The sequence below is a fragment of the Pyrgilauda ruficollis genome, unplaced genomic scaffold (genome assembly GCF_017590135.1).
Source record: "Pyrgilauda ruficollis isolate IOZ18807 unplaced genomic scaffold, ASM1759013v1 scaffold3, whole genome shotgun sequence".
Lineage (NCBI taxonomy): Eukaryota > Metazoa > Chordata > Aves > Passeriformes > Passeridae > Pyrgilauda > Pyrgilauda ruficollis.
Genome location: NW_024524377.1, coordinates 12320596 through 12347674, shown reverse-complemented (window position 1 = coordinate 12347674; position 27079 = coordinate 12320596). Strand labels below are relative to the sequence as shown.

Genomic DNA, 27079 nt, shown 5'->3' with positions numbered 1-27079 from the left:
TGAAACTCATAGCAAGGACAGCCAACACAAAGGCCTCACAGGAAAACCAAAAACAACACAGGTGAGCAGTTCATCATTGGGAGGTTCCCTATGTCAAGGAAATTCCCAATTCCCTATTGTCAAGGAAGGTTGGAAAGCAAACATCCAGCTCCTGAGATGTCCACCTTCCTCCTTGGCTGCTCCATAAAATCTCTGCCCACAGCCAGGACTGGTCTGTGCGGTTGTTGCCCTTCCACCATTCCAAGCTGGACCTCTCACGTCATATTTATGAGGTGCTGATGGAAGCCTGATTCATAGCTCTCAGCTGAGAGGCTGGCACTGCACTTAATGAAAAGCAAGAGTTAGGAGGTTAGGAGCAAATATTGCCTTGGGTAAGTTGGTCAGAGCATGATGTTAATAACACCAAAGTTGTGGCTTTGATCCCTCTATGGGCCATTCACTTTTGGACTAATTTTCTGATGGCTGGAAAGGAACAGGACATCTCCAAACTCCCTAACCCTTAAGCTGAAGGGTTTTTCAACATGTTTCAGTAACAGCATTCAAAGTCACCGTCTTGCTGCTTTAAATGGTTCACAGCTTGCAGGGCCTTAAATGAGTTGTGTATTGTGAAGAATAAATGACATCACAGTGTGTGCAACTGGCTACAGCCGAAACACGAGCCCTCCTTTTCCTGAGTCAGCGAGTTCTCCCAGCTAACTTTTAAGGCTATTCATGTTTAAATGTCATCTGCACAGAGGACCTGGGACCCTCTCTTTTGAATGCTGAGGTCAATCACTGCCTACAGAATGCCCACAGAGCAATAAGGATTTTAGTTATTCATACTCCCTCCTTTTCCAGGGAGATTATTGCTTTGTTCACAGGAATATGGTTGGGGGTCTTACAGGGCAATGCAAAGTATGCCAAGAAAATGCTGTGTGTGATGACTGGGGATCTGTAGAGGGTCCTGAGTTCTGGCTTTAACTCTTTAAGTCCATATTTAGTCCCCTGAACCATCTCCCTTTCCCATGCATCAGTTTCCCCAGCAGTAAATTTGAGACAGTGGTCTTTCCACCTATGAATCCTGAAAGACAGGAGAGGGGTTATACTCTCAATGTGTTGCTAACAAATACTGCAATATGAATCATTCGGTAGCCTTACATATAATTATATACTCTCCTTAATTATTGAACAGCTGCTTTAATAAAACATGCAGCAAATAATTCAAAATCTATTCAAATAAAAAGATGTGCAAAAATTCTTCCTGTAAATATGTGCAAAAAATAATTTGTGTATTATTTAAAAATCAGAGCAGTCCTTTGCTCTATCTATAGAGAATAACTGAATAGAAAAATATTGAAGTCAGTAAACAGCAAATTAATAATTCACGTAGTATTTACAGTCACAGTACACTATATTTTCCACCAAGAGCATGTTCTCTTTTCACCAATCAACCAAAGAGATGCTGCAATCTAAGACGCTGTGTCTGGGCACTTTTGTGAACTGTTTCATGACAGAGGGATGCTTCTGTGAGTGAATTGTCAAGTCCAGCTGACATTGGGATCTGTAAAAACTTGCCAAGATGGAAAACCAATCCCTGTCTAGAGATCTGCAACATTTCAGCTCCAGATCCATGCGATGACCTCATTTGCATGATCTGCATCCTGGTCCTGTTATCACAGACTGAAACCAGTTATGGCATACAAATAAATTGATTTTATATTATTTTTCTTGCTCCTAGCTCTGCATTGGTCAGTTTGGGAGGTGATTGTCCTATGTTAACATTAATTCTTCACTGGAATTGTCTGAAAATCTATTGAATGGCCCGTACCAAAATCTGTGTGTTGCTCAGGAAAAATAAGATGTCATCCAGGGTTCTTTTTTAAGAGGAAATGGGGGTAGAACACAGATTTTACTAGAGATCTCCTGTCAGATTTTGGTGAATCACTCAGAGCCAACCTGAATTGTCACTACAGAGTGCAAATTTGAGGGAAAAAGGAAAAAAATTGATTGCCTGCTTTCCTGAGCCCCCTGCCTGTTTCTGTGGGGAGCAGTGCTGGGGTGAGCACCTTCAGTACTCACATACTGGGTGCTCAGGGCTTCACAATGTTGAGTCAGCAATGCTGTAGGGTGGGGTTTGAAATCAACTGCTCATTGCAGAAACATGAGATGATGTTTCTGGAGCAGCTTCATGGACCACCAGGTTGTGCCCCCAAAGACAGCCCCATCCAGCAGTGCAGCATCCCTGCTTCATCCTTGTCCCCAGGCGTGAGAGGGAGAAGGGGTCCTCACACTTCACACACAGTGATGCAGGAGGGGGCATCCCAAGGGCAGTGATGGATCAACCTTCATGGGCAGCTGGGACCAGGCTGGGGATATCACTGAGTCATAGAATAGATTGGATTGGAAGGAACCTTTAAAGGTCACCCAGTCCAACCCCCCCTGCAATGAGCAAGGGGAGCATCAGGTTTTTCAGCCTCATCTAACCTGACCTTGAACATTTCCAGGGATGGAGCATCCACCATCTACCTCTATGGACAACTTGTTCCAGTGTTTTACCACCCTCACCATAAAAACTTCTTCCTTGTATCCAGTATAAATTGTCCCTTCTTTAGTTTAAAACCATTACTCTTTCTTCTGTCACAATAGGCCCTGCTAAAAAATCTCAATTTTTCTTAAAGGTTTCCTTCAATTGGAAGCCTGCAGTCTGGTCTTTCTGGAGCCTTCTCTTCCACAGGCTGAGCAACCCCAGCTTCATAGGAGTGGTGTTCCAGCCCTCTGAGCATCCTCAGGGAACTCCTCTGGACTTGTTACAGTACATTCATGTCCTTCTTGTGCTAGGGACCCCAGAGGTGGATGCAGTACTCCAGGTGGAATCTCATCTTCTTGCCTCTATCTGCATCTCCACAAGGGACTGAAGTCTGAGATTCAGACTAATCTAATGAGGGCAACCCTTCAGGGGAGGTTTTAGACCTGAATTCAGCAGCTTTTGGGTCACTTCAGATCAGCTCCAATCTTGCACTTTTTCTAATGGCACTGCCCAGGGCACATCTCTGGAGTTCAGTGCATTTAAAAGTGCTAACTAAATCTTGGGGGAGAGGACCTTTTCAGAGGCTCTTTGAAAAAGTTTTTCTAAGATCTAGATTTATATTGTGTCCCTTCCATTTCTTCAGATGTGAAGCTTCAGTGCTGCCTGACTTCTCTGGGAGTTTATCCTCAGTGTGGTCAGGTATTGCTTCCCTTCTGAAAAACCAGAGCATTCACAGCATCCAAGTGCTCAGGGGACTGGAATCAGAAAAAAATAGTGCTTTTTCCTTTCTAGCTCACAGACCTAAACCCTGGTCAGTGAATGCCCATGTAGGGTGGTCCTGTCAGGAAAAGAACTGAACTTTGTTTCTGGGCCATAGTCCCAAATGACGTGGTTTTGCAGGAGCAGAATGTCGAGATGTCCTCATAGTTGTGTGTTAGTAGTGCTGGGTTGGAGTCAGGGAGTTTTGGTTAAAGGGAAAGAAGGAGTAAGTGTTTTTCCAGCATGCTCAAGGAAAGGCCAGGAGCAAGGGAGCTAGTCTTCAACCAGGAGTTTGGAGTGATAAAGCCAAAAGGATGGAGGTGTTGGTGCTGAGCAGGGAAGAAGGAGCCACGTTGACACGACTCAGACATCAGCCCTCAGGGCTGCATCTGGATCCTCCGATGAGGGTGGAGATTTAGTCACTGGAGATCTGCGTCAGGGGTTATTTCTTCAATCAGGATCCTCCCATTTCCTCACTCTTTCCTGCCGGGAGCCCCTGACTGACAGCTCCCCAGCAGGGATCCGTGCAGCGCTGCCAGTCGTTCATTACTGCCAGAGATGTTACGTGCTCACTGCAGCCACGGATGGGGCCGCAAAGGAGCGGGGGGTGTCTGAGGTACACAAACTACATTTTACTCCATCCATCAGTTCCCTTCCTTGCTGGGGCTTGCATGACTTCATAACTGATAAAAACAGGGGTATTATCTCCAGCTCTGTGACCAGATTTTAATGAGGCAGTTCTTTTATTTCTGCTTTACATTTATTGAATGCCTGGATGCAGAGATGAGACACTGCATGAGGATTAAACCATTATCAAACCTGCCAGCAGTGGCAAACTGGAGCTACCTCTGTGTTTCCTGTCCAAAATCTCCTACAGAGACTGACAGCCATCTTTCCCCAACCCCAGTCATGAATTTCAGCAGGGGATGGTCAGGTGGTTTGGGTTGAAAGTTACTCATGAAAACCAGCTTCCTACCCTTGAGGGTTAAGACTATAAGACCACAGAGCATAACAGGCTGATTTCACAAATATTGTCTTGCCATCCCATCAGCTGAAGGGTCTGGGTACAGGTTATGACTGGAGACTCCACTGGAGGATCTTACATGGTGAGGGCTGGTGGGGCTGAATGTAGAGCTGTGTTCAAGCACCCACTGATGCCAGCAGGAACGGGCCTCATACTTCCTCAGATGGAAGTAGGGAACATGGGTGATCCTGATGGTGCACCATGGATGTGTCATGTCCATCCTAGCCAAAACAGCTATTTTGATTCATCTCTGTTCATGCATTTTTCTTTGACATTCACATTAGGGGAAACAGAGGCAAGGGAGAGGGTAGGATCCACGTGGTAACACCTGCTATTTTCAGTCCTCCATGCTGTCTCACGTTTTTAGTTCCCATCATCTCTTAACCGCCTGCTCAGCTGAGGTCCTCGGTCACGGCCTTGCCTTGGTTGCAGGGCAGTGCCTGGAGGGAAGAACTGCAGGCTTTGTTTCTCCTGGTACCCCTGCAGTTGTGCACTCATGGGTACAGTCCTGGTATTGTCCCATTCTTTAGGTCACATACTGTCTAAAGTTAGGGCGTGACTGTTCTTGGAAGCCTTAACTGTTCTACCACCCAGGTGGAACTTTCCCTTTTTTCAAGGGGATGCTCTACTCCTCTTAGTTTTATTTACATCTTTATATTTATGCAATTATCTCTACTCCTTTATATTTTTTTTTAGAGATAGAGTCCATTGCTACCATGAGTTAGGACCCTTTTTTAGGTCTTTGGCATGTATTTATATATTTAGCACCTGCTTCATGCTAATGCTGCTGCTTTCTTTGCACATGAGGACACTAAATGAAGAGCTGAATTGGCATACAGGTTTTTCTCTTTTGTTCTCTAAAAAATATGACGTGCATTGTTCACAGTAAAGATGTATTTCAATCAACCAAAACAGAAGAGACTGTCTCCCCTCTACATACATATAATGCAATTTCAACTACAATTTAAAAATAAGGAGTTATCCCTATAAAAGCTAATTCTATTAGTGTAAATGAGACATCAACTGATCAAAAACATGTTTGCATTCATAAAAAATTTAAATTCTAGTCAGCGTGATTGTGCAGCAGAAAAGACTAAAAATACTACATCTCAGGTTTTCTGAGGCATAATTTCTGCCTTGGAGATGAGAAATTTCCAGGTGTTCAAGGGAAGGCAAGCACACTGCACCCCAAATACCTTCAGAAACATCTAGAAACCAAGCACTGTCTGCTTGGATCAATAACAGGTCTGGCCCAGCAAGGAAGTGTCAAGACTAATTCATTTGATGTGGATGGTTAATGGTCCTCTCTTACCTGTCTTCACTTGTCCCTAAACCAGGAGCTCAGGGAGCCAAGCTCAGATGGAAAGTCTGCAGGGGAGCACTGCACATTAGATATGATAAATCCCACACTCTGTCTCTCAGTCAAAGTGTTTCTCTTGCTGTCATTGCTTCTCTCAGTGTTCCTCTTCATTTCAGGTTTTAAAAAAGGCTGATGTTGCTACTATCTATAGGTTATGCAAATGAGACATTTTTCCCCAAAAAAATACACCACCTTCCTTCGGTGCGTTTCTAGAAAGCAAGAAACCAAATAACTAGTTCACCTTGGCTCAGCAATTCAGTGGTAGTGGAACTTCAGGGTAGAAAGCTACAAAATGCAGCATCAGGAACAAGGAACCAGTTAATTACTCATCACTTCTTCCAGTACAAGAGCCAAAGGGTGCCCAGTTACCAGATCAAAAGGCAGCACAAGGAAGCACAATGCATAAGCTGGCCAGCTCACTTCTTTGGGATCTTTGCAGGAGAAGAAGAAAAGAATAAAACACCTGAAAGAGGGATTAGGAGTTATTAAAACAGTGGTCCAGAAGCAGCTTCTTTCAGTGAGCTCTGGTCTGACCCTGCTCTTATGAAGGCTGTGGGTGGAAGGCATTAACCCCAACCACTGCTGCAGCCCCAAGAGGAACACTAATTAAAACACTCGTCCAGTGCAGGACAAACAGTGCCCAGGAGTGATGGGAGGTGATTCAACAGGTATTGGTGGCCTTAGAGGCAATATCATCTTCTGTCAGTAAAGGGGCCCAGCTGGATCCTAGGAAATGGGAAGCTGATCTGCTCCACAGCCTCAGGAAAACCATTTCCTTGGTATTGCTCCTGACTCAGCTCTGTCTCAGTAATATGATTGTCACCTCTGCAGGGCAGGCACAATCTTTTACTATCTATCTGTTCAATTCTTAGGAGAAATCAGCCCATCTCTAAGGCAGTGTCTCTCATTGTGCTTGCCATTGAGATGCAAATGGGCAATAATTATGTCTATTCTGGAAAAAAAATAATCCATTCCACTGTGTATTTTACTCTGCATATTTGAAGCTGTTCCATTTACAGACACCCTCCATGTGTCACTCCACTTACAGACTCTGATGCAGATGGTCCAATTATTTATTAATCTGGTTTTAAAATATCCTCAGCATGTTTCAGCAGGAGACACTTCCTTCAAGGTCCCAATTTCAGCAGAGTCAAAAAGAGGTTTCCTGTTGAATTTGCTGGAGAGCAAGATTGAGTCTTCTTTTGTCCTTTCTGACCTTCCCTTTCATGTACGACTAACATCTCTTAGACCTGGGAGAAGCAGTTACTCTTGCATTTATATTTTTTAAATGTCTGAAATTGAAGGGATTATGGCTTAAATCTTTGCCTGCATCCCTAGAGTGCATTCATATTCTCACAAGCCATAGACACATGGATCAGAAAAAGCATAAAATTTATGTGAATTAAGTGTTAAAGAGCTGAGTTGGTTTTTTTTTTGTTTTGTTTTTATCCTTTCTGCCACATGTCCCAGAAGATTCAGAACATCTGGAATGTTGGCTGCAGGCCTGAATGGACTAGTTTTAGTGGCAGCCCCTTGGATTTTTCCCTACCTCTTTGCAATTGTGTGAAGCTGACCAGGTTATTAATCCAGTCCAAACATCAGAACTGAATGAGGCATCACCATGACTCAGGGTTTTCCCTTGCTGGGACACAGAAGATGTCTCACTGCAGAATAAGCCATCAGACTGGCCACCAGCCACATTCACGGGCTACGCTGAAACCCAAAGGCCAAATTCACCGAGCCCTGGGGGATTTGAAACATCAGATGTGCCCTTCCTCTGCAAAACCAGCAGTAGAAAGGTGCTAGGAAATGCATTCACCACCTCATTGGTTTTCTAGCACTATTATTTGAGTACTTTAGCTCATGTGCTCAGGGGTGATATAACAAAGGGGTCCAGAAAGCACTTCAAGATCTCTGCCTGCACCCTCCCACTGGCTTCACAGGATGAGGTCTGAAAATGGTCACAGACTTCAAAAGATGACAAGCAGAAAGTAAACACTCCAGACTTCCCTCTTGTGCATCCTGTGAACCTGAGGTCATGGTATGACATGGCCATTGCCACAGCCAGCCTGAGCACACCTGGGAGAAGGTCTGCCTCGTACTGAATAGCACTGAGGGTATTTTAAAGGTCTGAATTTCTGCCTCCAGTTCAGTGCTCTGCCCCACATGCAGGAAGAGCTGGAGGCACAGAGGAACAGAGCAGCAGGTTTCCCCAGGACAGCTCCTTGACTTCATAGCCTGATCTGCCTCTCAAAGGTACCCATCATTCAAATCACATCATTGCAAGATTAAGCTCCCTTTTGTTGTACCAAGTGAGTAAATTTAGAAACAGTTAATCAGTATATTTGTCTTATACCCATTAAATTATTATGCAGCAAACAAGGTTTCCTGGGAATAAAACTATTATTGTGGAAAATGAAAGGAGATGTTTGTTTAATTCCCTTCTCCAAGGAATTGTTTGGACAATGCAACATTTGAACTGATGAGCAGGAAGCATAGGAATTCTGCCCTTAAACAGAAGTGGAAATCTCCCCAGCTCTCGCCCATCCCAGCTCTGTGGCTTAGAGCACCACTGTCTACTTTGGGCCTTGGAGGGAAACACAGACAAGACGGACACTGAGGGCTCTGCTTTGCTGAAGGAAATCTTCAGCTCATCTGGGCTTTTGCTGCTGTGCTCCTTCATGTTTTTCTTTAATATTTTTGGCTTTTTGTAGCTAGGGGTTCCCATCATTTAAAGACCCTTTGGCTTTAGGGAGTAACTTGTGAGACTTCCACCTCAAACAGGTTGGTCTCACAAAGCTCCAGTATATGCCACAAATAATATTTCTGCACTTGCTGCTGTAAAGTCCTGTACACATCAAAAGCAGAAGGATGATGGTTCCTTGTGTCTGATATCTCTGCCCCTGGAAAAGAGAAGATAACTGAGCTCCTTGAGGAACTCTGGGATCAATAATTTTGAGAGACCAGAGTGTGTCTGGGCTGAAAAAGACAAATGTGATCCTGCAACACAGTGGAAAACAGGGTGTCCCTGCTGTTCTCTGCAGTATTGATACCTGTGTCTGGCTGCAGGCAAGGCTGGGCCAGGGTTGCACAGGGAGCACACCATATTCAGAGCGCAGTTTCAATCCAGCAACTGTGCAGAAACAGGCTACACACAAACCCAAGGTGGCTTCCTGAGCAGGAGCTTGGGAGTGCGGGGAAAAATAAACTGCTGACCTGATTTGTTCCTGTAAATACACAGGAGACACATAACTCTGGGTAGAGAGTTCAAGCTGTTCAAGCTTCCCCAGATTATTCTGCAACAGGAATATTTAATGTAGATAGAGCTTGAATGAATTTAGGGTGAAACTCACAAGTTTCCAACTGACCAAGTAGGGAGCTATTGGAGGTACATTCCAGAAGGAGCTGGGTCATTAAACTGAACTGATATTATAATGAAGCAGAACACATTTGAGAGCAGATTTGTAACATGCAATAACAGGAGGCTGGAGCTGGTAGCTGAAGTGATCTCTTCAATCTTACATGTTTCTGCTGAAAGCAGGCTCCAATTTGTGAACACAAAAGCATTCACTCAGTTAGCAAGGGCAGACGTGTGGCTGGTGACCACCACCGGCCGCTCCCCACAGCCCAGAGCTGCTTGCCATGGTCTGTTTTCCCAAGGAGATACTGTGCAAGGCAACAAAATCTCAGCACCAAAACCTCCTTCCTCTGAAGTCAAACCCACTGGGGCTCTCTTTCTGGAAGAGCCTCCTTTGAATACATTTAAGCTTTTATTTCTCGGACTGCAAGGATGAAGGTGTGTTTACCTAATACCCACAGAAACAGTAGAAGCATCATGGTTTATGGCACATCGAGGCTGGACCAGAGTCAGTGTAGGGGAAAACCCTTCCCAGCCCAGAGGAGCATCATCCCAGCTAAGGTGGACCCTTGCCACATAAGGGATTTTTGTTCACTTTCTCCAGTTGCTTCTCTTTGAACTTTGCCAGATAATCACTGTCCCTCCTTGACCTTGCAGCTTCCATCAGGCCATACACACAGCAGGCCTACCTGTTCTTCTCCAACCTTTTTTTGCTGTTTCTAGCATGGATATTCCTCTGTGCAAAACCCCCTCTGGGTGTTGCAAATCTAAATCAGGGCAAGCAATTCTGAAACCAGCCATGATCACTGAAAGCAGCCAGCTCCAAACTCACACACATGAGGGAACAGGTAAACCTCAAATTAGTAGACAGCTTATCACTCATTTAACATTATCACTCAAAGCTTCCAGTTTGCTAATACACCCGGGTGATCTTTTTACAATTACTGTAGTATTGCAGAGGAGCATCCTTCAAAATAATTCCAGGTAGATAGAGCTTGCCTGGCACACAGCTCTGAGTATCTCCCAAGTGAAATAAGTACTGTTTCCACCTAAATAGGATCTAATGAGCCATTCAGTAGAATAGGGATGGTGGGGGGAGGAAAGTATTTGCCCTGAGGAAAAGCATCCCAAAGAACTCAACAGCATCTCCAATCTGCTGCTGGCAGTGCTTGTCTCTGAGAAAATACAAGCTATAGTAGTTTTCTTAAAGTGTAAATGAAAACACAGAATTGCAAGAAGGAAATGAGCATTTTTAGGATATGGGTTTCATAATTGTTCCCAAGAGTCTCAGTCTTCAATTTCACAGTACCTTATCCTGTCACAGTTGCAAAAATGATTGGCAAAGACATATTATGGTGGATGGATTATTGCTCCCTGCATTTGCAGGGAGCCCAAGACAAGAGGTCAGAGGTGAGTGATGCCTGATCACAGGTTCACAGCAACACAAGGAGCAGTAACAGCACCCCCAACAACCACTTCACAACTCACAGACCCACAGAATTACAGCAAAATTACAGAAATAGGTAAATGCCTACCTGAAAGCTGCAGGGTTGCAATGGCATGTTTCTCTGAGACTGGGGATAGGGCAGGGAGGTGAAGCTGCAGTCCCATAGTCCACAGCAACGTTTGCAGAGAGTTTTCATCAGCTGACCTGATAAAAGTGAAAAATTGGTCTGACCCACAGGGAAAATAAAAACCAAAACAACAAAAAACTATGTGAGCAGACCCATTATTCCAGTCTTTGAACATGAAAGAAACAGTGCTTTGTGGACAGAAAACTTATTTTTAGCCCCAAGACCATATCAAACTCTTGATGTTCAAGAAAGGAAAAAAAAAAAAAATTAGAACTGGATCAGATCTCTGGTAAAAAACATTCCTTCCCCATTGGCTGAGGGTCTGTATTCAGGTTCATGGTAGAGGAAACAAGTCTGGAGCATAAAACAGAGCAAGGGTGAGGTATGTTAGACATAACCTACAATTTTTATATCTACAGCAGTCTCATTTTCTAGTCCTGCACAGTGCAGAGCTTAAGGTCTTCTCTAGGGACTGGAATACTGTGAGGAGCTTCTGAACCACAGATGCTTAAAGATGAAGTGTGTTTAGCATCAGGTTAAAAAGCTCATGTCAGCTCTCTACTCACATTCAGCCATTAATCTGCTCTTGAGAAATTCTGTACCTGGGAAACATCCAGAGTAAATAAAGGTGGATGCAGGAGGAATCCCAGTCAGCTCAGTTCAGAGCTCATGCTTCCATTTGGCTGCACTGAGGACAGATCGGTCCCCTAGGGGTTGCCTGGACTGGGGCAAGGGCAAATTTCTTGATGAGAGATGGTTTTAAGTGTTTTCTGGTCACCACGAGCTGCCAGAGGGTTTTTTTTTCATTGTTTTTTTCTTTTACATGTAAATAGCTGTGTTTTAGTAATAAAACTAGATTGCATTTCATTATCAAACACTTCCAGTCCATGCCTGGGATGAGTTCCCAGAGCACATGCAGGCACTGCATGACCATGGAGGCAAGGAGAAGAGACAGGAAAGGGGAGGCTGAGAAAAATCAGTGGTACCTGCTCCCCATGCCGCAGCAAGACCAGTGAGCTAAGTTCTCCTAGAAAGGAGGTGCAGCCTAACGCTGTCACTGTCCCAGAGAAATGCATGGCTCAGAGTAACATAACTCACTAAGGCCAAACAAAGGCCATAGTATTGCTGACTGAAAGGGAGCTCAGCCTCCTTTCATCCTGCTTCTAGGAACAGCCTCCATTCTATATATCTCTATCTTCCCTGGTCCCACTAAAGATTTTAGGCTGGTTTTCAGCAGAGTTTGTAATGGACACAGCCACCCAAATAGCAGCAGCAGCACCAGAGAGCCAGCAAAATCTTCCCAAGCTTCCTGTGTGACCCATAGCAAACCCATACCCAGACAGCTCACTGCTTTAATAGAGACTTAAAAAGTACCTCCTCACAGCTGCTCTGAGAAGCAGTTCAGCTATGGAGAGTTCCCTCCTGGGGACCCTGGGACGGCTCTTGGCCACTAGCCCAAGAGGACACCCCACTGCCTTATCCAAACCCTAAAACAGCCTCACTTTCCACTCTTAAAATGTGTGCATAGGATACTCAGGTGTGTTTGATAATGCCCTCAGGACTGTGGAAATAAGCCCAATGGGCTTTCTCCTGGGTCACTCTTGGCAAGGTGGAAGGCTGCAGCAGCTGCAGGTGGGCTGCAAAGATGTTGTATGGTCCTTGTGGGAGAGCTCTGAGCTGGGGAAGCCCTGGGGTCTCCTTGGACTGTATTTTTGGAAGTTAGGTGCCCAGAAATATTTTCTCCTTTAGACAGGATGCTTTTAGGGTTATATTAATACTTAAAGACTGTAGCAGGACTGTTTTATCCTCTAGGGCACTTTAGGATCCTCCCTCTGCTGCCTGGTGGGAACTGGGAAGCTTTTCTATGTGTGACAATCTCCATAACTGACTACCAATGTGTAAAAAGCCTGACTACACCCACACCAATGATGAATTGTGGCATTTCCCTTGTAGGCTCTCACTCCCTGTGTCTGTCCCAAGGTATTGTCCCATCATCTTTCACAGCTGTAATGTATGATATTCCTCCTGAGACAACACTGCAGTTGGACATGACATAGGATAAGCAGCTGTCTGTTGCCATCTCCTCCTGAGAGTCTGGAATGAAAAAGAAGAAATTCATGCCTGTAGAGAGGTGATGTAAAGTGTAGACAGGGAGGAAAGGGAAGGTGATGGCCGAGCAAGGCAGGCTTGAGTGACTGCCTGTGCAATTCTAAATTTACTTCATAGTTAATGCACGGAATACAGTGGGTTTGCTTTTAGAAAACAATGTGCAAGGATCTGTGCAAAGCCTGGGCAAGCCCTGCTCTGAAGGGCTCGTGCCCTGGGACGATGAGCAGATAATCAAACCTGAGATCCCTCTGCCCAACATCCTAAGGCCCGAAGCAGAGAAGCAAAGCATCGCCCCGGCTAAAGCCGGGCTGGATCTGCCGGCAGTCTCGAGGTGGCGTGACTTTAACACGTTCAGTCCTAGCAGTGGTTTGTCCCTACCCCGTCGGGAAAAGCAAATAACCAATCTCGCAGGCTGCCCGTCTCTCTGTGCCCAGCCGGCACTATGGCAGCCCGGCCGGGCTCTGCGCTGCTGCCCGCCCGTGTTCGCAGCTCCCGCGGCTCCGCTTCCTCTGCGCTTTCGCACCTCGCTCCCTTTCATGGCATTACACCGAGGTCACCGCTTCCCCTCCGCCTCCCCTCTTCCTGTGCTCCAGCCCCAGCCATGCCTTCACGTGCCCAAGTTACCTGCAGGCTCTGCAAATAAAACCCTTCCTGTGGAGGCAAACATGACCGTATTTTTGGCTCACCTTAGGGAAAATCGCATTCAGTTATGTCCCTGTTTCCTTGAAACCTATTCAGGTAAGAAGGGAGGCAAGCTCCCCTCTGTAACCATGGGCAAGTCTAATAGCTGCAGGCTTGGATTATTACTTTTTTCCTATAAAGCAATGACTTTAACTAGAAAATGAACCGGTCAGGAGGGACTTGGACACCCTGCTTTCAGGTTGTAATACAGCCAGCACTAAAACACGTGGCAGTGCAGCAGAGCACGTTTCAAGACCTGCCCCCTGTGTGCTTGTGTTCCTCAGCACTGTTACCAGGCAGACTTTCATCTCCGTTATCTCCAAAGAAATAAAGAGAAGGAATTAAATTAAAAATTCAAAACCCGTTGCTCTCTTCCCAGCAGCAGGAGGGCAAAATAGCTGGAGGAGATCCTGAACAGTGAAAGCCAGGATGCAGGTCCCACCCAGAGATATTGTTCAGCTTCCATGGTGGCTACCAGAGACCAGGAATGTGGCCAAGCACAAGGAAAAGGTCTGGAGGACACGGATGTTTTCACCCTCCAGGCCCTGGGGCTGTCAGAACTCTTCCAGCTTCTTGGGATGATTGCCATAGCCTTGCCGGGAGGCACTGCTGCTTTCATTTCATATTCACTGCCCCTCAAAAGGAAAACCTCAAAATGTATTTACTACCTGTGGAAATGTGTCTCAACCAGAGATGAAAGCAGACATGGCTTGGGCAAGAGCTTTGGATGCAGGTGTTGTATCTCTGCCAGGGCACCTCGACCCTGCTCTGCCATCCCTGCAGCGAGGGATCACTGAGCACTGGCCCTTCACAGGTTTGCCTGGTAGCTGGAGGTACTCGTTTTGGAAATAAAAAATCATCTGCAGCTGCCCGTTCCTGTCACCCAGGGTGCAGAAGGCAGACTGAGTATTTGCTTGTAAACATATTGAAGAGGAGAAGCCCCCTTACCAGGAGGCTGTGCAGTAGTAAGGTAATTTCTTTTTCCTTAAAGTTTCAGTTTGCTGTCAGAGAACACTAGCAGAGCCTCTGAAAAACAGCTTCCACTTAAGCACCTCTGCAGGTGAACAGGGCTGCTGCAGGGATGGGACCTGCCTCCAGGGCAGAACTGGCTGCCCCAGTGCTTTAGGCCTGACATGCTCCGACTGCCAAGCAACAAAGACACGCTAGTGAAGATCGATGCAGACAGCTGGCCAGCCATGCTTAATAATTTTCTCTTCAACAGCCTTGTTTTTTCAAGATCTGTACACTTTGTGGACACATGTAGATAAATGAAGTCTACAGTTGTTCCTGGGTGGTGGTTAAGAGTCTGGTACACAGAGCAAGGATCACAACATGGAGCCTTCCCCAAACCCAGCAGCAGGACATCAGCAGAGCTGTGGGAGGGAGAGCTGGGGCCAGGGCCCGCTCTGCCCGTGCCTTCCCCACATGGCTGTGCTCCCGTCACACTGCAGCCCACGAGGAGCATCTGTGGCTGCTGCAGGTGTTTCCCATTCCTGGAGCATCGCCTTGGAGGATGATAGCTGGGTAATGAGTTTCTTTAGTCTTGCTTGAATGCTCTCGGCTCTGCAGACACAACTCTCAACGTTTGACACCAAAGAGCAGATGAGTACTGATTACACAATACCCTGCCCTGAGCTGTTAGTGGGACTTCCTCCAGGAAATACACATGTGTGGATAGTGATAATTTCTGTGCTTATCTCTCTACCAGCCCCAGTTCTGCAAAGGCAAGGGAAAAAAACAAACACTAGGAGCTTTCAAAAACCTCTTAAAATCTTTCTGGCACAACAAAGCCTAGGAGTGTTGTACTAAAAGAACTCAGCCCCTGCGACTTGCAGCCCTGTCCCCTTTGTGCTCATGACATCCAGGGCAAAGCAATGAGAATGGCTTCCCTCTTTCCTCTTCTCTCTCCAGTGTCCTTCTTCCATCCCAGCTGCTTGCATGAACAAGTGAAGGAGTGACGAGTCTTGCCAGAATACTGCAGGTCACTGTCAGGGAAGTGGGCTGGGCATTTTTGTGTTGTTCCTGGCTTGGTGCACCAAAAAGTGGAGTAGAGCAGCTGGGACAGCAGAGCAGTAAAGGACAACCCCATCCTTAAAACTGAGTGCAGGTTAGATGGACAATAAAATCTCCACCACTGGAACTCAGGGACAGGTATTTGAACCTTCCTGTGTAGAGACACAAGTTGCTGAGAGAACTGTAAGTTTTTACAGAGGAGATGTGTTGTTTCAGAGAAAGGCAGCCTAACCTGTAGCTAAAGAAGGCCACAGCCCAGTCTGACTGGACATAGTTCACAGAGCTAGACTAATTCAGCTGTGGTAGGAGGAATTTTGCTTGGCACAAGCAGGTTCTGTATCTGATGGAGCAAATCCCATGGGGAAAGGACAGGAGAACCAATTTGACAAAGCACAAAGACCAATAACAGAGAGATAATAATTCATATTTCAGTAGGGCATCTTTCATGCTGAGGGATACAAATTATTTGACCACTGTCTGAAGTTCAGCCGCCTCTGGAGTGGAGCATAGCTGTGCATAGCATCTGACATTGCCTCAGTGTTGATGTTTTTGGTAGTATGTAAATGGCCAATCAGTATATCTTCAGAAGGTTATCGCAGAATCAGATGATAAGTGAGCACTATGTAATGCTTAATATCTGTGCACTGATAGTCCTGAAACCTCAAAGTGCTGGCACTGTTTATATATGCACATCTCTGTGTGTGTATTTCACTTTTACACACACCAATAAACCTGGTCATCAACTTGTGCAAAAGACTGACAAAAAAAAAAAGAAAATGGCCTCTATAGCCCACTTGACTAATGTTACAGCTATTCTTACATTTACTTCTGCTTTCTCTCCTTTCTGTTTCATACTCTGCCTGTGAAAGGGAAAGCTGGATTCCCCAGCTGAAGTAGAAAAACACAAGATGACTTTCCAGGAGATGTATGCAGGCAAAGACTGAAACACATGGATTTATGCAGCTTCATATACAGGAGGCCTTTTGCCAGGGCAGCACTGAAAAAATCATAATTAATGTTGTGCAGCTTCCCGTGGGGACAGTGCAGCCAGTGCCACTGGTACCTCTGGCTCTATCCTACTGGGCTGCTCTTGACTGAAAAGTTGTCACACTATGCAAAAGGATTTGGGGATTAAGCTGCCTTTTCCCATGGTGTATTTTTGCTGCACTTCAGCTAAGTGGGCCTGTGGGTTTATGAGCTCTGGAGCAGGCTCCTGTGGTGGCAGGGAAGATGGCTCTGAGAGTCAGCAAGAGCATGCTCCCCCACCTCCTAATCCCAGCCTTTCCCCAGGCGACTTCACCTACTTTCTCAGGATGCCTTGAAAATAGAAAGCAAATGAAAGGGCAATGTGACCACTCTTGCCATGGCCAGATGGTGTGAGACCCCCTGCTTTTATCCTCTCCCTTATCCCATTTCTTACTCAGGCTGCTCCGTGCTGTTGTTCTTCCATCTGACTCGCAGCCCCCTGAGCTGCCAGCCCTGCAGACACCCTCCACCACAACCCCATGAGTACTTCCCTGGATCCCACTGGAGAGGTGCTGCTGACAGTTCTGCCTGTTGGGATCCTGAGTGGTATCCATCGTCGTGGCACAAGTTCATCCTGCAGGCTGCTGCTCTGCTGCTGCTGGCAGACACCTGCAGAAGAAACCCTTTATATTTATGTCTGGTTTTTAGCTCACTGCCAGTAAAGGCAGTTTAGCTTCACTCTGTAGCTGCATCATTTCAAAAGGAGGTGCTTCTGCCTCCAGTGCACGTTTGTGCCAGCGAGCATTTTGACTTTCTGCCAAATACTTAAGTGACCTTATGGCAGGACTGGAAGGCAAGGTCCTGGAGCTCCACCACCCTGCTGACCCTGTGGGCTTCTATTCTCACCTTGGCTGCCTCCTTCATGTATTTTTGTTCAGCATCTCTGCTTGCAGGGTTGCCTGAGACAATAAAAAGAAATGCCTTCACCACTAAAACGATAAGGAACTTGATCTTACATAAATTGGGATGTTCTGAGAATCATTTTAATTTCTGCTAATCAGCAGATGAAAAATGAATTACTTCAGATGTCATGTCCTATTGCACGAGTCTTGAAATGTTTGGAAAAGCCATAACAGAGTTACCCAGTAATTGAAGGGCTCTACATGAGTGAACTTTGTAATTGCATATTCTTCTCCTTGAGTCTAGGAGGCAGAAAGGAAAAGCGGATCAGGCCATGTCTTAATGAAACAGCTCAGTCCCACAGTGCTAGTGAAGCCAAAAGTAAACAACCCATGCTCGTTATTTTATATCACAACTCCCCAGCTGCTGCAGCAGCCATGTGTATTGTCTCCCACCTCACTTCTGCTTTCAGCCCCCTGCCAGGCTGTCCTCAGCCTTCACCCCGGGTGCACCCAAGGCCAGCAGCCCACATTCGAGCTCTACCTCACGCCATGGGAGACACAAACAGCTTTGGAGACAGACATAGCTTTGGTGGGTTTCCATCTCTGAGCTGCCAGTCTTGACCATCCCAAATGGAGCAGGAAAAACTCCTGCATAACCATTCCCACCCAGATCTGTTGGGACAGTCCCTCCTGTCATGTCCTCATCTCCACTACCAGGTGGGAGACACTGCTTTCAAGTAGTGGAGATTTGCTCTGTGTTTCTGCTTGCACCTTACTGGCTTCCATTATTGAATATGCACATGGCCAGTGCCCAGTTCCCCACCATGCTGCCCTCAGTGCTGACACTTGAGGGACATAAGTCACTTGGGGGACTCATGGCAAATAACAACCCTCAAATCCTGGCTGCCATCATCCTCTGCTCCCCTCCGCTGATGAGCTGCTGGTACCAGGTAAGCAGTTGCTGCACTTCTGGAAGGAGCATCTCATTGCTGTACGACTGCCAGTAGCACCTGGCCAATTTCTCATTCCTGAAGAACCCAGGAAGATTAGGCAAATATTACAAAGATTTTCTCAGGTCTAATGTTGAAGGGTTTTTTCAGCTTTCTCTGAGAAAAAAAAAACCCAAAACCAAAAAGCCTATTTGTCTTTTATTTCACTGTCTTTAAAAGGGGGCCTACGTCTGGAGAGTCAAACCAGCATCCATTTCTGTGGATTTTCCACAGCTGTTCCTCAGCAGCTGATGGCATAATGTTTCCTGAAATGGCCATTAGCTGAGTATCTTCATGAACAGCTTCCCAGGGAAGTAGCTGCAAAGTTCAATTTGCTGAATTATGAGCACATCTCGGATAAGAATTGCATTGTACGGTACTTGCATTCTGAAAACATTAACTTTATGCTTTGAACTTAGAGATAGTAAGGAATAATTGCTGTCTTTTTTATCTATGAAAAGTATATTTAGAAAAATTTTATTTAGATGAAACTTTCTCTAGTGAAAAAGGCATTTGTACCCAAAAAAAAAAAAAAAAAAAAAAAGAAGAAAACCTCTTTAATTGGTTTAAGATTTATTACAAGAAGCCATATCTTAAGTGTACTTGATTTGTGCTGAAGAGTTGTTTGACTTCATGGTGTCGCATCAGATTTATCCCAGCATTGCATCCTAGGGAGCAAAATTGAGTTCCCTCTTGTATCTCACACAGAATAAATCTAAGTATTGTCTGAAATACTTTAATTAAGAAGAGCCAGAGTGAAACAACTGTGAATTTCTTTTTCAGAAGTAACTAGAGTGTTCTAGCTCATGAATGGGTTGGGGTCTACAGTAAATCTCCAGAAGCTTAAAGCCCTCAGTACCTTGAGTGAAAGCCCAGGAGCTACAGACTATGACATTTCTTCTCCAGGATGCTGAAATGGCTCCACTCTGTATTCAGGACAAGTCTGGAGCTGAGCTCAGTGCAACACCCAAGTGCTCAAGGGTGTTCAGGTATCTTGATTTCACATGTGCAGCACTGTGATTTCCATGCACTGAAGGCTCTTCACTTAATCGGTGCTATTATCACACCTGATGAGGCACAGCAGGTGATATTTGAGACCCTTGCCTTTTGATTCCTTGCAACCAAGCAACATTTAGTAAGAATTACTTAAATCAGCTAATCAAAAACATGTTCAATGACATTAGGATGAAGTGGGCTGTAGAAGACATAAGTAATTTTTCTTGTGAAAATCCTTCTGTAGAGAGAAAAGCAAATAAATATCATATACTGTAACCTCTCTGCCCCTTGAGCTATTGATAATTAATTCCTGGTTCCTTATTCCATATTTCAGGTAATGTTCAACTTTGTTCTAGTGGAACAATTTTTCAGGATTAGTTTCAGCTAATGAAACCCTTTGTCATGGGTTTGCTGGTGGCAGCAACAACATGGCAGGAGTGCTCGCTCGTCCCTGTTTTTGCTGAGGAGCTGATTTGCTCTGAGGACTGCCTTGTTCTGGTTTGCTCTCATTTGCTTATTTGTTCTGAGGAAAACTGATGGGTCAGGATTCCTGTTCAGAGGAATCTCCTCTGAGAAGGGCCTGTCTTGGCAAGACCTGCACACAGAGATGGAGTTCAGCATCTTTCCTCTCAGTTAAGGGGACCCTTGGGGACTCTCCTTCCCTCTCACTTCCCCTGCAGTGGTTGACTCAGGTGAGAACCAATCCCCAGCATCCCTTTCCATGCTGTCTCCCTTCCCTGGCCAAGAGGGACCTGAATGGCTCTCTGCCCTTCACCTTTCATTGGCCTGAAACGAGGTGTTAAAGTACTCCATAGCTCATTACACATAAAATGCCCTGTGATTCTCTGTTTCTCACAAAAATGCATTTTTTCTGCTCCTTTGAAGGAAATTGGTGTTAAGCCATGAGACATCCAGCCCTTCCCAAACCAACTCCCTTTGGTCTTTACCAGTGGCGGCAAAGAAGTGCCCAGAGCTGTTGGATAGTACCAGGCTGTGGGCAAACACATGACCAAGTTGCTGTCAGGCAAAAACTGAAACAGCCCTAGCCGAGATTAAGTCCTTTTTTCCTTTCTTATAGTGAAAAGGGATTAGGTCATGTCCAAATATTTTATATTAAACTCTGCAACTTGCCTGTTTTCTCTTCTGTTACCAAGGCAAATGCGCCCCAGCTCCCTGACAGATCACATTAAGCTCAGTGGAGCTGTGTTCAATCACCTTGCTCTGGAAATCAGTGAAGGAGCGAGGGCAGAGCCACCACTCCAAACTGCTCCCAGGATGAGTCACCACAGCAAAGGCTCCTGGCTGAGTGAGCCAGAGCCGCCTTTCTAATGCGCTGGGCTTTCTGCACCCGGGACTTCTCAAGCCTCTTCCTTCATCTTTCTTTTCTTCATGAGATTTTATTCCTTGTCTTCATTTCTGTCTCCCACCTTCCTGCCCTGCAGAACTCTTTAAGGTATTAGCAATTAAGGGAAGTAAAAAAAGGCGTCCTCTTTCCTGCTGCTTGGCAGAGCTAAGAGATGATCTGTGTGCAGAGGAAACCCATTCCTGCTCCTGCCTGGCTGAGTCTGTGGCACCATTGCTTACCCTGTGGGAAGGTGGAGCACAGAGGTTGTCCTCAGGCCTCTCTGATGTGGCACCCATCCCTGTTAATAGGCAGTGGGGATCCCCTGGGGCACGTGGACAGTGGCGTGAGGGGTCTTGCTTTGGAACATCCTGCTCAGAGGTGGCAGAGTAGGAGCAGAGCAATTTGGTAAAGAGGGCAGCCAGTGCAATGGTGCAGCTTAGGGCCCTCTTGGGACTTTCCTGTTCTCTGCTAAACAGCCTTTAGAAGGGACCTGTCAGATGCCTCTCCCCCACATCCCTGCACTGTTGTTGGGCATGGGTAAAGGGATTTGACCCACTGTCTGCCTCCAGCACAGCTGAGACTCTTGAGTCATCTGCTTCAACCAAAAAAAAAAAAAAAAACAAAAAAAAAAAAAAAAAAAAAACCCACCATGTTTTGACTTAAAACATGGGCAAGCTTTGTTCCTACCCTGATGAGCAGCCAGATGAGGTGATGGTCCCTCAGTTCTGCAGTGACAGAAGAGTCCCCAGGGGGAATGGTAATGCTCAGAAAATGGAAAGTCTCCCTTCCCACTTCTCCATCCCACTCCCAAATTCTGAGCTGACACCTCTGTCATTGTCTCAGCAGTGGTGACAGGCACAAAACACTGCAGATGGGAAAAAGCAGAGAAAACTTAAAATTTCCCTGGTCCATGGTGAAACCAGAGGCTGTGGGCATCAGCTGCTCAGCTGGGAAGTCATACCTCTTGTGATAGTGGTGGGATGAGTTTTCCAGCAGAAGAAAGATGCAAAGCAGGTCCCACCCTGCCCTCCTCTCAGCTGTGGCTGCAACCTCTCATGTTTTCATCAGGTGCAGAAAAAGCCTGAGCAGTGTGGCAGCCCCAGCGCTCCTCGCAGGTGCCACAGCAGCAGCCTCTGTGCGTGGAAAGGCAATTTTTGTTGTTTTGGAGCATTGGGAGCTCTGCAGAAATGATGGCTTTTCAGACAATACTCACTGTGGAACAAATGTGGGGTTTTGGCTCAGGACCTTGTGAGACACATCCCTTTCCCAACCAGTGCCCACACTCCAGACATCACCAAAATACTCCTGGTGGTCCCAGAGGGGTGTGTGAGGGTTTGGGTGGGTGCACTAAAGCTGAGATCCCTGTCTGCTCACACCCAGCAGGCAGAGATGCGTGAGGCACACAGAACAGCTAATACCCATTGAAAATTGCAGAAAACCATGAAAAAGCAGAGCTGAGCCCCCACCACACCCATCTCAGAACCCCCAGCCTGACATGCCCAGCTGGCTGTTGGGATGGGGGTACTCATAGCACCTCAGGGCACACAGGTCTTGCCTGCCATGGGCAGTGCTGTCTCTGCATGGCACAGGGATATCAGGTCTTGCTGGGGAGCTGTGGGATGAGCCAATTCTGGTCACAGGGATGGCAGTCTGGATGATTTCTTTTTCTTATCACTTCCATAGATTTTCCTATAGGCTTTCCAGATTCTAGGGAGGTGCCCAGTTGGGGAATTTCCCCAGCTGCATCAAGAAAAGTCTCTCAGCAGATTTCTGCCAAGATGGAGATTGGGATCAGCACCCATCTCTGCTGAGGTTCCTGGGGAAATGCCATCTTACCAGAGCCCCATACATAACCATGTCCCATGCTGTCCTGACATCACAGGAGACCTAGGTCCACTCCTCTCTGGGTCCACACTCTGTGTCAATTTCCCCCAGTGCTGGAGAATTTCATGCACTATAATACATACATATACACACACGTACACATGGATTCCTATTCCATGTCCCTTGTTGCCTGTTGCTGGCTGGCACAGGGCTTGCACGCATGGGGAAGCATTTGAGATGCTGGTAAATAACATGTTTAGTTCAAAAGGATAGAAGGGCAACTCTTGTAAGTGTGTGAAGACAGAGAGGTCATTAGTACATGTTTATTGAAGTTTACCAGCTGTGTAACAATGGGCTTCTCTTTGCCATTTTACTTAATTTGTCTGTAATTATGTTCCTAATATAGAAATCATTTGGCATTTATTTGCCGTAATAAAACTTCCCATTGCATTTAAACTCAATGTGAAGATTTAAGTATATTTAGGAGATGCAGCTGAAGACCTGAAATTAAATGACCCTGGCTTCCTTTTGCAAACAAGACAAACTCAGATAAATGCTAGCAGTCAGATGAACGCATGCAGATCTGTGAGCAGCAGCAGCAGCATGTACACCCCCAAAGAGAGATGGCAGCCCTCGTGATGGGATAGCTCCTCCAGTGTGTTCTCATTGACCTGCTCTGGCCCAGGCACTGCTCCTCTTACTGAGGCTTGTGCTGCTTTGCATAGCTGAGCAGGAAAAATGCACAGGTAAAGGAAAAGCTGCAGGTCTTATCATCATCAGCTATCTTGGTTTTCTGTACAGCTTTCAAAATGTTTGCTTTAATGGTTGTAGTAGTAGGATGTTGGTAACATGGCTCTTTCCAGCTGAGCTGGTGCTCAGGAGCAGCCCAGGCACCAGACATAGGTCAGCACAGCTGGGCCAGCCCAGGAGACCAACCACATCCTGGCCCAGTGACACCATCATCCCCAGCCCTGCCCTGTTTAAAGGAGACTGGCTGGGAAATTTGCTGTACTTAATTTGCAGTTAAAAGAACAGGCCTGGGAAATACATCCCATATCTGCCTGCTGGTGTGTGAGCAGCTGCAGCTGCGGATGGGCTCCCAGCGCTGATAAATGACAGATAAAAGCCAGGAAGACTCTGCCACCACCACTCAACAGGGGTGACGCTGCTCCTGACGTGGTTATTTTCTCCCTGGATATACCGAGCACCACAAGCACGCACTGGCAATATTTATTTTTTTCCCATCCTTTCTCAGCACTCCTGCCAGGAGGCTTTAAACAGCAGGGGCCAGATAATCATTAACTGCTTTGACGTATTACAGCAGGTACAGATTGGAAATTCAGACAGAAAGGACAGAGCTGGAGCAGAGCTGCACTACTGGTGTATCTCCAGCAGTATTGTCCTCCTCAGGGTAAAGCCAGTTCAACCTGGCCTTGCCCTTGCTGCTCCTTGAGACAAGCTCCCATCATAGTGAAAATAGGGAAGAATATTATATATATAATTGGTATATTACTCTTTCCAGAAGTAGGGAAGAGCATTTCATGCATATGTTTGAAATGGTTGTGGCCGAGCCAGAGCACCTTTCCCTTTTTGTTAACTCTGTTTTTTTTCTAATTTAGACTTGGATAACAGAAAATAAATCAATAAATAAATAAAGCATAACGCAGATGCCCTGACTCCAAAGCACACTAGCACACTTCAGTGTTTCAGAAGAACAAGACGGTAGTGAGCAAACTGAGCAGGAAGCTTGCAGTTGGGGACCATTTCTCCACTAGTTACTGACAAAGGAAAAATGCTGCTTAGACTCATCCCAGTGATGGGATATAACACTACATTGGGAAGTTGCAAAAATAAATGTTGTGACTAGGGAAATAGACCCTTCAAAGGGTTTTTGGAGAACAGTTCCCAAAGGGATTTGGTGGGAATGCTCCTGTTTGAGCACTAGAGAATATGTTGTGCAGACCCATCTTCTACAAACCTGCAGAAAATGGGTGTTAGGGATTTAATTTCCATCTCTAATTTTGTGATTTTTTGTCTCACTTTGGGTTTGCTTTTGTGTTCTTGTAGCTTTTAGCAGCAGAGGACTCTGTACAGCAAAACCTTCCTGTATCACAGCCAATGGTCTGTTCCTGAGCTCTCTGTACAGCCAGCAATGAGACTCCTTCTCCTTTGCTGTACAAAGGATTTATTCCTTTAATATGCCCCTGGTGTTTGTTTTTCTGCTGGTACAGGAGTGCATGTGTGCATGTGTGCATGTGGCAGTGTTTTACAAATGCCTGCTGTGGATAGAATTGGGCTTCACAGTATGCAAAAATAGCTGTGTGCCACATACAAGGATGTAATATTTCAGACGGCTGGAGAAAATGTGATAAATTGAGTTTTTGCTAGATCTGCTAAAATCAAGTTACTGGCAGATTCATCTCCACAGCTGAATCCTGAGGTTGTAGGAGCTGGCAGGACTGTGTGTTTGAGCATCACAGTTAGAGAGGGAAACTGGGTCCCCATGTTGCTGTAGGACATCTGTGAACATCTCTTGGCTCTGAAGAGAGAAGCTCAGATTTCATAGACTCATTTATTACAGAGCCCCAGAAGCCAATGCGAGTCCAGGCTGTAGCTGCAGCTTTTTCCCTCTGCCTTTGCCTGGAGGTTGTTGCTCTTAGTTCCTGCTCCATTCTGCTCCACTCCTGATCCCTCATTATTGATGCCTCCAGCTGCTCGTTAGACAAAGCCCAGGTCCTGCACTCACCGTTTTGAGCCCTGCAAGAGACCCAGGTGTGCAGTGAGGTGGAAAGGCAGGAATGCTGCAGATCTGGGAGGATTCTGTGTGACCTGCTTTCTGCTGGGGCCACACTTGTGTGCTGAGAAGCAAAGCTGTTGACAAAATAAGGCACCAGGGACTGAGATGAGAAGGGCAGACCAGAGGCACAGTGCAGTGGTCCTTGTACCAGGCTGGCTCTTGCTGTGGAAGAGGTTTGGCGAGCAGGGAAGCAGAGGAGTTGTGCCAAGTTCTGGTCCCTCCACTTTTGCATCCTGTCTGGCAGTACCTGCTCTTCTGGGCTCCTAATCACTCTGGCAATGTCCCACCCCAGTCTCAGCCAAGGGCACAAACATGCACAGCCAAACCTGAACCCCCTCAAGTTGGAGCTCACATGGGAGTTTGACTGCCAAATGTCAGTGCTCATTCCCATGTGCACCTTTCTCCCATCTAATCCTTCCCTACTTCCTTTCTTCTGGTTTGTCATGTCACCCCTTGCCAGGTGGAAAAGGTTCATGGAGCTTACAACCCTTCTTGCTCCCCCTCTCCCTTTGTATACCCTCTGATATGTAATGAAGACCAGTAACAAGTAGAGCCAAGTCTGGGTTTGTAATATAAACAGTTATTTACAATTTTGCTAAAATTTCATGAAAGATGACATTTTTAGGTGACCTAGTTGAAACAAATGAAACTATTAACATGTTTGCATTAGGTTTTGTAAAAAAGAAGTATCCCTCTTGCCCAGTGTGGTCCTCAGTTCCTCAGGTCCTGATGTAGTGACCTAGAAGGCGAGACAGTTTCCCACCAGGGTTAGCAAGAGCAGGGTCTGGTTCATAACCCAAGGCAGCTGGAATGGATGTCTTTTATCATACCCAGCAGTGTCCAGTGCCAGGGTCTGTTATCCTGGTTCTCTGTCAGGCCAGTGATGAGGCTGATCTGGGCTGTAAGAGCAAATATCTTCTCCCCGATGCTGAAAGAATGATCCAACCTTCCCTGTTCCATAGATATTCTTATTCTGCCTTTAAAAGCTTTTTAATCTTGGAGCACAGCTAAAGAGACTACTGGAATCTATACTATGGCTTTTAAACAGTAAACAGTGAGGAGTAAAATGTAATGGCTCTCTCCTAACCTAAATAAATGATTGCAAGCAACTGTAAAGGGCTCGTGAGCTTGTGTGCACAGAGAAATTTAGTCTCATGGTGAACAGGATGATAACAGATAGATCAGAATAATATGGGGTTTTCGTGGATACCCTGTTAAAAGCTGCACCAGAAACAAGGGAATTGTTTCTGGTGCAGAAACAGGAGGAGGTTCAGTGTTTCAGCCACCACTCATAACTGTCTGGGTCACAAGCCAAAACACAAATTGTTCTCCATCTTGGTTGCTTCTAGGGTGCAAATAGCCAGCCCTGTAGTTCACTGATATGACTGTCTGGGGTGGTGGACAGTGTGGGAGAGAAATTTGAGGACATTTTGCATGTCTGGGCTTGAGGAAGCTACCTGGATCTGAGCAGGACATCAGTCTGCAGCAGAGGCTGTCTCACAACTTACCACCACCACCAACTTCACTTTCTAAAACAGGTAGCAGAGAGACAAAAACCTGAGCAATGAACCGGTGGCATCTGGTTGCCAACAGAGGTGTGTCCACTGGTTGGGGTCAGTGTGGGTCCTCTGGAGTGGTAAGAGTAGTGCTCATCCAGCTTTTCCTTCCGTGGTGACCAGGCATGTAAGACCCCAGTATTTGAAACCATTACATCCCTGACAGTCTCGGTTCACATCAGCCAAGCATTATTAGAGGGAAAAGGGATGGAAGCAGCATGATTGCCTGAACCAAACCAGCTAAAAAAGGAAGAAAGTTCAAATGGTGGATAAGGGAGCTTCTGCCATGCCGTGCCACGTGTGGTGTGCTGTGCTGTGGA

General features: G+C 46.0%; 1 protein-coding gene across 1 annotated transcript in view; it reads left to right on the top strand.

Annotated features, from left to right (window-relative positions):
* The window catches only part of MARCHF4 (membrane associated ring-CH-type finger 4), a 92979-nt gene that overhangs the window by 37566 nt on the left and 28334 nt on the right, over positions 1-27079 (top strand). The gene's annotated exons all lie outside the window — the stretch shown is intronic.